Here is a 10,014-nt window from a genome sequence, read left to right on the forward strand (position 1 = left end):
TCCCAAACTGACAGTAGAACTGTTTTAAGACCTAGACTGGTATTCAAAAAAATCCCAGTGTGAACCCCTTAAGATCGAGAGCTTTGGGGGGGAAAATGCCTGTTAAGGCAGGACCTGCGTGCCAGCCTCTGGCATGGTTAATTCTAGAGGTCAAGTTGACCAGAGTAGGTGGATGCCTAGAGGCTGGGAAGCACAGTTTCTATATGTCTGTCCAAGTGTCCCCAAGGAGACCAGGAGGTGAGTGTGTGACTTAGAGAATTATTTTCAATATAAAGGGCGTGGTCCACTCTGTCAGAAGTTCAGGTAGAAATGGACAAAGTAAAGAAGTCACAAAGAATCCTCCCGCCCTCCCTGGTGTGGCACACATCCTGCCCTTGCATCGTCTTCAGCCTTCGGACCCCAGGATTTGCATCAGTGGCCTGCAAGGACCATGAGCCTTCATCTTCTGGGTCTGCGTCATTTAGGGTCCGTGGTCCTGAAGTGTCCAGGATCCCTCGCCATTGCATCCCATTGTTTATAATGGTCACCACAACAAGCTCAAGTTCCAAGTGTAGAGCTTACATGCCAGTTCTCAACTGGAGGCATGACCAAGGATCTGTGGGCATGTCTTAAAACCCACCCAGCAAAGAAAGAAGCTTGCTAGCCAATTAATTGGATTCCAGTCTTATCTCTTGAGTAACAGAACACTTACATTGGACAGTTACCTCACTTTTAAAAAATACTGGCTTTCTCTGGCCTCGTTTGAAGATGGCTTCTTAAGAAAATTAAGAACAAATTAAGACTGGCCAAAGTCTTGTGAAACTTGTGTAAAGGATTGGTGGGGTGGATGTAAGTTCTCATGTGAATGTGTTTCTGGGTGCTTGTAGATGCACACGCATGTGTATGTGTGAGTGGCTGTATAGGCCAGAGGTTGCTACCAGGTGGGGTGTTTCGCTGAACTTGGAACTCATCAATTTGATCAGAATGGCTGATCAATGGCATTTCAGAGACCTGCCAATCTTTATCTTCCTTCTCCGAGTATTGGGGCAGGGTACCTTCCATCTAGACTTGGGTCTTCATCTTCTTGTGTCAGTCACTTGATTGACTAAGCCATTTACCCTATTGTAGAAAAAAAAAAGCTCTTGTAGCTCTTGTGTATTGTATGGACGCAACACCTGTAAATAAAAAAATAAAAAATAAAAATAAAAAACCTATGGCCTTCAGCTTAAGCAGGAAATAAGATTCTGGGCAGAAGGGGTTCTGGGATAGGGCCAGGCTTGGGAGAAACTCACTGCCAAGATTTGAGGAAGAGAGATGCATGAGCTCATGTAACCAGCCACGTGGCAAAACGTAAATTAGTATAATAGGTTATTTTAAGTTATGAGATAGTCAGAAAAGAGTCTAGCTATATGTCCTAGGTATTTGTAAATAATTAGCTTGATTCTTATGACTCATTATTCCTGGAGCTAAGGGAAGAATCACCCAAAACGTGCTGGTGTCCAGCTAGAACACCCTGCCCCTGAAAGAGGTTTTGAAGTCTGCGCCTTTATTCTTCTTTAGTCTTCTTTCCCAGAACGCAGACAGCAGTGTTGTATCCCCAGTGACTGTTTTGAGACCATTGAGACGGTGAAGATGAGAGAGGTGGTGATGGGTAAGATACTGGAAGACACGGTGGGGCTAATGTACTAGTCCTGAGTAACTTCTTGGTTTTATATTTGAGGTTAGGAGAGAAAAAAAACTAAGTGCCAATTCATTTGATGATTTTTCACCAATATAAAGTAAATCCCCAAGTGACCCAGGGCATGAGAAGGAGCCACAAAGATTTAATGGACCTTATTTTGGCAAATGAGGTGACCTGGTAGACAAGGACGGCAGGAGAGAAGAGTGTGGTAGACAGGTGGTTAAAGGAACATCAGGGAAGCAGGGAAACTGTGGTGAAGAACTTGATTGCAAGATAGATTTAAATAACCTTGTCCTGGGGTTACTTGAAAATTACACACAAGGATTCCAGAGGAAGAAAGAAGAGAAATGCAAATGAGCCAACAGAATAGCATAACATGCTGATATTTTACATTAAGGGGCACTAAGCTGTCTTCCTGTGCCACATTCCACTTAGTAAAGGGACACTGAATAACTGTATTGGGGTCAAGAAGTGATTGGACACACTCAGCTGATTTCAGAGATGTCTACACCTGAATCAAGACACAAAGCCATCTTCATCCTGGGAAGATGCTGCCATTCTGCATTTTGTTTTCATAAGATGGTTCAGTGCGATGTGATTCCTTGATGTTGGAAAACTAAACTCGCGTGGGTCATCTGAGACCATCATGCACCTACTCATTATTGGTGGATTCAGAAGCAATGAACAAATGAGTGGTCTCGGGCCAATGCTTCATTCTGCCTTCAAGGTCTCAGAAATGTTTTACTCCTCCCACACCCAAGATGGCTGTGTGGTTTCTAACTGCAAATAGGACATTGCTTTGATTTATAGAAAATAAGAACTCTGAGAAACAGATGGGCCAACTCTGTACCTTGGCCTCTGACCTTCCTCCACCCCTTCCTTCAGCCGCTCTGCTGACAGAGATTATGAGAGACAGCAAGCAGCTGGGCTCCTGAGTGTGACCCTCAACTAGTCATGTGATTTCCCCAGTTAGAAGTCCAGCCTTTCTGTGACTCAAGTTGTGCCACATAAAATCGTAAATATGTAGATCTACTTCTGGGATTTCTCGACAAGTGGTAAGGACAGTACTTGAAGTATAGAATTCAATAAGTATCAATTGTTTTAAAAGCTAATTTTCAATATTTCAGTTCCTCTTTGGGCATTAAAGCACCTCTGGAGATATATATCTTGCTTTTTATACATTACTAATCTAATGTCATACATATAATAGGTGTTTAATTAAGTAACCGTTAGTTGAGTTTAACACCCTCCTACAAGGTGTCACTTTGGCAGTAGAGAAGCTTGTCCATCAAAGTCTGGTCCCAGTGTGGTTGTGTGAGTGGCAGTGGAACCGTAGGAGGCAGGAAGTGGGGTGGAGTCCTTAGGCAACTGTGGGTACTTCCTCAGAAGGAACTAACGTAGTTCTGATGAAACGCTGAGTTAGTCCCCTTGCTTTTCCATTCTCTGTGGCTTCCTATCAATGCCCTGTCTCTTCCAAATGCATCTTCCATTTTTATGCCATCTTCATAAGATTCCCACCTGAACCACATTGATGCCAGCGCTATCTTCAGAAATGTAAAAAAAAAAAAAAAAAAAAAAAAAGAAATGTAAGTAAACCTGTTTTCTTTTTAAAAGTTACTCAGCCTCAGGTATTTCATTACAGTAATAAAAACAGACAAAAACACAACGAATTGGTCCAAGAATAAACTGGAAGGGAGAAAAGCTGGAGGGAAATTATTATTTGGTTCCTCTGTTAATATTTTATAGTACATACTCATACTCCAGAAATCCATTTTGATTTATTCATGACTTAATTTATTCATTAAAATTTGGAAGCAAAACTTGTTCTAAAAGCTATTCAGAAATTAGGTAAGAAAACAAATCTGCTTTTCCCTCCAGATAGTTAATAATGGAGTATTTGTCTGGAGAAGGCTATCTCTGTAGCCAGTGCCCTGACAGTATTTTCTATTCCATTTTCCAATCCATTCACAAAATCATCACTGAACTACTATGTGCTAGCCCATGGATGTGTAATGCTATGTGACCTTCCTGGAGAGTGCAGTCTAGTGCGAAAGCCAACTTTAAATAATCACACTAACTGGAGCAGCCATGAGCAGCAAAGTCTCCCGCGACACCCTCCCTGTACGAGGCGGTGTGGGAAGCCCTGCACTGGAACCAGTGCAAGTCCCGCAAGTTTCTGGAGATGATGGAGCTGCAGATCAGCCTGAAGAACTGTGACTCTCAGAAGGACAAACGCTTCTTGGGCACCGTCAGGCTCAAGTCCACTCCTCGCCCCAAGTTCTCGGTGTGCCTCCTGGGGGACCAGCAGCGCTGTGATGAGCCTAAGGTGTGGCTATTCCCCACATGGCACTGAAGAAACTTAACAAGCACAAGAAGTTGGTAAAAAAAAAAATGGCCAGGCATGGTGGCGCACGCCTTTAATCCCAGCACTCAGGAGGCAGAGGCAGGCAGATCGCTGTGAGTTCAAAGCCAGCCTGGTCTACAAAGCAAGTCCAGGACAGCCAAAGCTACACAGAGAAACCCTGTCTCGAAAAACGAAACAAACAAACCAACAAACAAAAAATGGCCAAGAAGTATGATGCCTCTTTGGCCTCAGAGTCTCTGGTCAAGCAGATCCCATGGATCCTGGGCCCAGGCCTAAACAAGACCGGCAAGTTCCCTTCCCTGCTGACACACAATGAAAACATGATGGCCAAAGTTGATGGGGTGCAATCCATGACCAAATTCCAGATGAAGAAGGTGCTGTGTCTGGATGTTGCTGCTGGCCATGTGAAGATGACTGGTGATGAGCTGGTCTACAGCATCCACCTGGCTATCAATTTCTTGGTGTCTGCTCAGGAAGAACTGACAAAACGTCTAGGCTTTGTACATTAAGAGCACCATGGGCAAGCCCCAGCCTCTGTACTAGGATAACCCAATAAACCCAAGCACTATCACCACCCCCCAAAAAGAAAAAAAATAATAATCACACTAAGACATGAGATAGCCATAACAAGTTCTCTAAAGAAAAATAAAGTGATGTGTTCCTAAAGAACCAAGGCACGGAGGCTGGAGAGATGGCTTAGAGGCTAAGAGCACTGACTGCTCTTCCTGAGGTCTTGAGTTCAATTACCAGCCACATGGTCGCTCACCACCATCTATAATGAGATCTGGTTCCCTCTTCTCATGTGCAGTTATACATGCTGACGTTGTATACATAATAAATAAATCTTAGAAAAAAAAAAAGAACCAAGGCATGTGTACATAAGCAGTGCATACTGGGTGTAGTAAGCCTATATCTTTACATGTTTACATAAACATGAGGGCCTATATAAATGTTTGCCCCATATCCCAGAATTAGGAGTTTTATTGATCAGCACTGTTAACCTGAAATAAAACTTACTTTCATGTAACACTGATGTGAGAGTAACCAACCTCCATTTCTGCACTCATATCTCACTCTTGTTTCTTCTTCTCAAGCATTTGTAACAACTGACCTTGATAAGATTAATACTAGACAGTGTATCAAAGGCCTGAGTACATCCCACAACATGTGAGGTAGGAGCTGCTGTCACTAGAGCCATTTCCAGATTGGGGAGCCAAGGCAAGGTAAGTTCAGCACCTGTCTGAAGTGAGTCATTTAGAGTTCTTTGTCCATCTCTGCATCAGACACAGTAGGGAAACAGATTCTGTGAAAGGCATCAAGGTGCAGAATCTCTAAGGAGATGCAGACAGCCAAGATGTGGTGGCACTTCACAATGTCACACAAGAAGTGGGCAGGAGAGGGGCAGGAGAGGGGCAGTCAGCTGTCACTTCAACACCCGCTCCTGTCTCGTCTCATTCTGCTCTTCCTGATATTTCCAGTCATGAGTTACCGCTTTGTCTTGTGGACACTTCTACTAGATGGTGTCCAGCATCTTCCATTCATTAAAACCGAGCTTAGCATCCCCTTTCCTCTCACCATCCTCTGCTTTATTCCTGTTTTTCCACCCTTATTATTTATGGCGGGAACTTCAGATGGAACTTCAACTTCTCCTGCCCCCAGAACAAGATTGCTCACCAGATGAGTTGATTATGTTCCGGTTCAGTTCCGGTTTCCTTTTTTGCTGCTGGGATGAAGCACTGTGAGAAAGCACAGCTTTGCAGAGGAAAGGATTTATTTGGGTTACACTTGCAGGTCACAATCCAAATCCAACACTGAAGGAGGACAAGGCAGGAACTCAAGCAAAGCTAAAGCAGAAATCATGAGGGGGAAGAGGTGTTGTTTACAGGCTGGCTCCCCTGGTCTGTGCTGAGACAATCCTGCCCAGGGGCGGGACTCCCCACAGTGGAATAGGCCTTCCTGCATCCACCAATAATCAAGGTATTTCCTAACAGACATGGCCACAGGGCAGTCTGATCTGGGTCTCAATTCCTCATTTGAGGTTCCCTCTTCCCAGGTGACTCTTGGTTCTGTCAAATACACAATAAAACTCACCAGGACAGTTCCCAAACGTCTTGCTTAACTCAAGGTTATTTTTTCTATGCTTCTGGTCTGGGTATTGTGTACTTCCTGAGTCTCTTATGACATGTGTCTTTCTCCACAAACATTCCTGGAAACTTTGGTATTTGTGTGACATTTCTGTTTGTTCCTGATGCTTCTTAGCCTAGATATTGAAAATTATTTTTGTTTGACACATGGATGCCTCAAGCTACATTGAAGATCTCAAAGGCTTTGTAGGACAGGGAGCTAGGTCAAGTTTATTCGCTCGAGATAAATACTTAAGTACTTATCTTTGAAAAGTGAACTTGGAAATTCCTCAGAACTGTTTTGGCTCTCCCCTTTGCCGTGCTAGCAGGCCCTGCAGAGAAGCAGGCTTCCAACTGTCCTTAAGTACTCTCTGAAAGAAGCCAGCTACTCTGAGAATCAAAAGCCAGCTCTTTCCAGGGCTTGTGCTAACTTCTACCTCTGTGGCTTATGGGTGAGGCTGTGTGGACAGGCCCAGGGAGACGATATATGTATATGTCCAGGTGTGAGGGCAGGTGGTATCTAAATTTCCCAGAGCAAGAAACTAGAGACAGGATTGTCTATCCTGAGAGTCCTAAAATCTTCTAGTAACTGGAGCCTTTTTTTTATAGGATTGAGTTCAAAATGAAACTCATTTCCACATTTGTATCAAATATTAATGACCACCACCATTTGCCAGAAACATAATGAGTTTAAATTCATTTCACATATGGAATGTCATTTAGTCCTTATAAAAGGTCCAAAGTAAGATATTATCTCACCATGTGTCTACCCTTGGAGTACTTGTCTCGGTGAGAAACTATGCACTTCTCTTGAGAGTTTCTTAAATGGCTATCTTCTCTATTAAATTATAAAAGCCAAGAGGCCTGGCCTAGAAAGATGGTTGAGTAGTTAAGAATGCTTACTGCTCTAACAGAGGACCAAGGTTTGGATCCCAGAGTTAGGCAACTGAAAAACACATGTAACTCTAGTTCCAAGAGAGCCAACACCTCTCTTCTGATCTATGTCACACACACACACACACACACACACACACACACACACACACGCACACGCACACACACAATTTTTTTAAATGTAAAAAACACCAAAAGGAAAAAAATCTTGCATATGTTCTTTTACCATTCTGTGCCTGTTACCTAGCCCTAGCATAAACTAGACAGTCAATTGATTTTCTGTGACTTACAGACTTCAGTAAGTAAATGAATGACTATATAAATGATGTAATCTTTTTAAAATATATTTTATTAATTTGTTCATATTACATCTCAATTGTTATCCCATCCCTTGTATCCTCCCATTCCTCCCTCCCTCCCATTTCCCCCTTACTCCCCTCTCCTATGACTGTGACTGAGGGGGACCTCCTCCCCCTGTATATGCTCATAGGGTATCAAGTCTAAATAAGGTGATCTTGTAAGGTTAGTTGTAACAAAACATTATCTATGATTCAGAGGAAAGACCCTATGGCTGAAAAGACCATGTATTTAAGTCATAAAACATGGAGAAATAAAGCTGGTAGACATCTGACAGCCTTATACCTACTTGTTAGTTTTCATGATATGTCAAAGTCACTATGGATGCTACTAGAAGGAACAAGTAGCCATTAATCTTACCCAGATATGAATCTACAACTACAAGCCTGATAGGATATGCCCATGATGCAATAGTGGCAATAATGTTATGGGAGTAACTAACCATTTTGTGATTGGGTCTCAGGCTTGATTCATGAGACAGATTTTTCACACTGTTAAAGGGGCCAAGAACCTGTGGCTAGGTAGGTCATAGACCCTAGAAAGAACCCAATACTGTTGTTCTGCTAAACAGGAATAATATTAAAATGACACCTAGACTTATTGCTATACTCATAGGTCAGAGCACCTCTCATCCTTCATCAGAGAAGCTTCTCCTTCCAGTAGATGCCAGTCAACACAAAAACCCTCAACTTGTCATACGAAGAGAATGAGTGACTGTAGCGTGCTCAGCCTTAAGTGGGCAGACATATCACACTCCTCTTGGTAAGGCTAAGGGATCTCCTTGGAAGAGAGACAAAGAAACTGTAAGAGCCAGAGGTTGAGGATAGCAGCAAGGGAACACTGCTTTCCAGACACAACAAAGCGGCTTCATATATGGACTCACATCAATTATAACAGCATGAGCACAATCCTGCTTAAGCTATCCAAAATCTCAGCAGAAATTGGGAGGACGGGTATGAAATCCCACTATTAGCTGAGGAATGATTGGTGTTTGATTGCTGCTGAGTTAGGGAGAGTCCGTTTTCTTTAACGATTTGACCCCTGGTAGGTTTACCAATATCCCTAGGGCAGATCCCACTCCCAAGACTAGTGGAGAAACACAAAGAGGATTCTTTAGAAAGTGGTTTTAAAAAAAAAGAAAAGAAAAAAAAAAACCCCTGAAAGTAGGGTAGGGAGAGATAGAGGAGGTAGGAAAGGTGGTTAACCAAGGAGTTGGAGATCAAGATACAATGTCTGGAATTCTCAAAGATTTAAAATATTGTTTAAAAGGCAAACAAAACAAAACACACACACACACACACACACACACACACACACACACACACACACACACACACGATTCTAGGTCAACATGGGCTCCGTGGCTAGATCTTGCCTCAAAAACAAAACAACAAAAATCCAGCCCAATCAACCAAGAAAGCTCACAAAAAGTAAAATAGTGACCCCTCCCCGCCTCACATATCATTTAAGGTAAAACACACCCCCAGACAAGTATTCACTCAAGGTTTATTCTTTTATTAAACTAGATTGTTTTCTTATAATTATTTGTTTATTTTTACTTTATACTCAAATGCCAACTTAAAAATATATGTGTTGGTGTTTCATCAGTATGTGTGTCTTGCCACCGTTGGCATGCTTGGCATCTGCAAAAGCCAGAAGAAATGTGCTAAATCTCCTAAAAACAGATGGCTGTTAGCTGCTCCATGGATGCTGGGAATCAAACCTGGGTCATCTGGAAGAGCAGCCAGTGATCTTAACCACTCAGCCATCTCTCCGGGCTCTCAAAAAAAAATGTATTATTCGGAGGAAATTGGAAAGAAACAAGCAGGGTTCTCCTTGTTCTCTTCATCCTTCTTTCTCCAATGTTGAAACTCTACATGACAATACATTTTTTTTTAAAGAAACAGGTTTACAAAGTTACTAGGAGATAGAGCAAACCATTCCTCACAATGCAGACCTTCTCTCTTCACAACGAAGTTGTTATAACTGGACGATTCCTTTCTCTCTGAGTGAGTCTGGAAAACCATTAACAGGAGGCCCCAGGGCCATTCCAGGAGCACGTGGACCTGCTTCCCAGCAGCGTGTTCCTTGAAACCTCCTAAGTCTTTGCACCCTACTCTAAGACTGAGCCATTTCTCACGTTTGTTTCATTGATTTCTTCCAGTACTATAGCAGAGACATTCACTCTCAGGGATTGTTAGCCATAACAGGAATAAATCTGACCTGTCCTCATCTGTAAGAAGAGTGTTTACTGGGATAGACGGAGCAGATATCTCTGAAGGATGGATACATAGGAACCCTGCGGCTCCCACACCAACAGTCTGTATTCTGAACACTAAATAAGTCCTGGAAGCACAGAACGCATCCAAGTCCCAGTGTGCTATCCCTTTGCAGTGTGCCCAGGTACTTCAGTTAGGTCAACAGACCATATGCTCCACCTGTGGTCCCTCAACACGGCTTCTTCCAGCCAAGCCAGCTATTCCTTCACAGACAGAAACAGTGAGATGCTCAAAAGTGAGATGGAGGCATCTGACTCCTTCGAATTCTAGTTACCATAGAACCTGCCTGAAAGTACCGCGGTTGTTCAGTTGCTCCCATAGGAAGATGATGATCAG

At 42.9% G+C, this 10,014-nt stretch overlaps 1 pseudogene across 1 annotated transcript; it reads left to right on the forward strand.

Moving 5' to 3' along the window:
* Positions 1–3,748: 3,748 nt before the first annotated feature.
* Positions 3,749–4,568, forward strand: LOC311593416 (large ribosomal subunit protein uL1-like; annotated as a pseudogene). Its single transcript has 2 exons — positions 3,749–4,039; positions 4,214–4,568. The product of its transcript is annotated as a large ribosomal subunit protein uL1-like (transcript).
* The last annotated feature ends 5,446 nt before the right edge of the window (positions 4,569–10,014 follow it).

Source organism: Acomys minous, assembly GCF_964271855.1.
Source record: "Acomys minous genome assembly, chromosome: 3".
NCBI classification, from domain to species: domain Eukaryota; kingdom Metazoa; phylum Chordata; class Mammalia; order Rodentia; family Muridae; genus Acomys; species Acomys minous.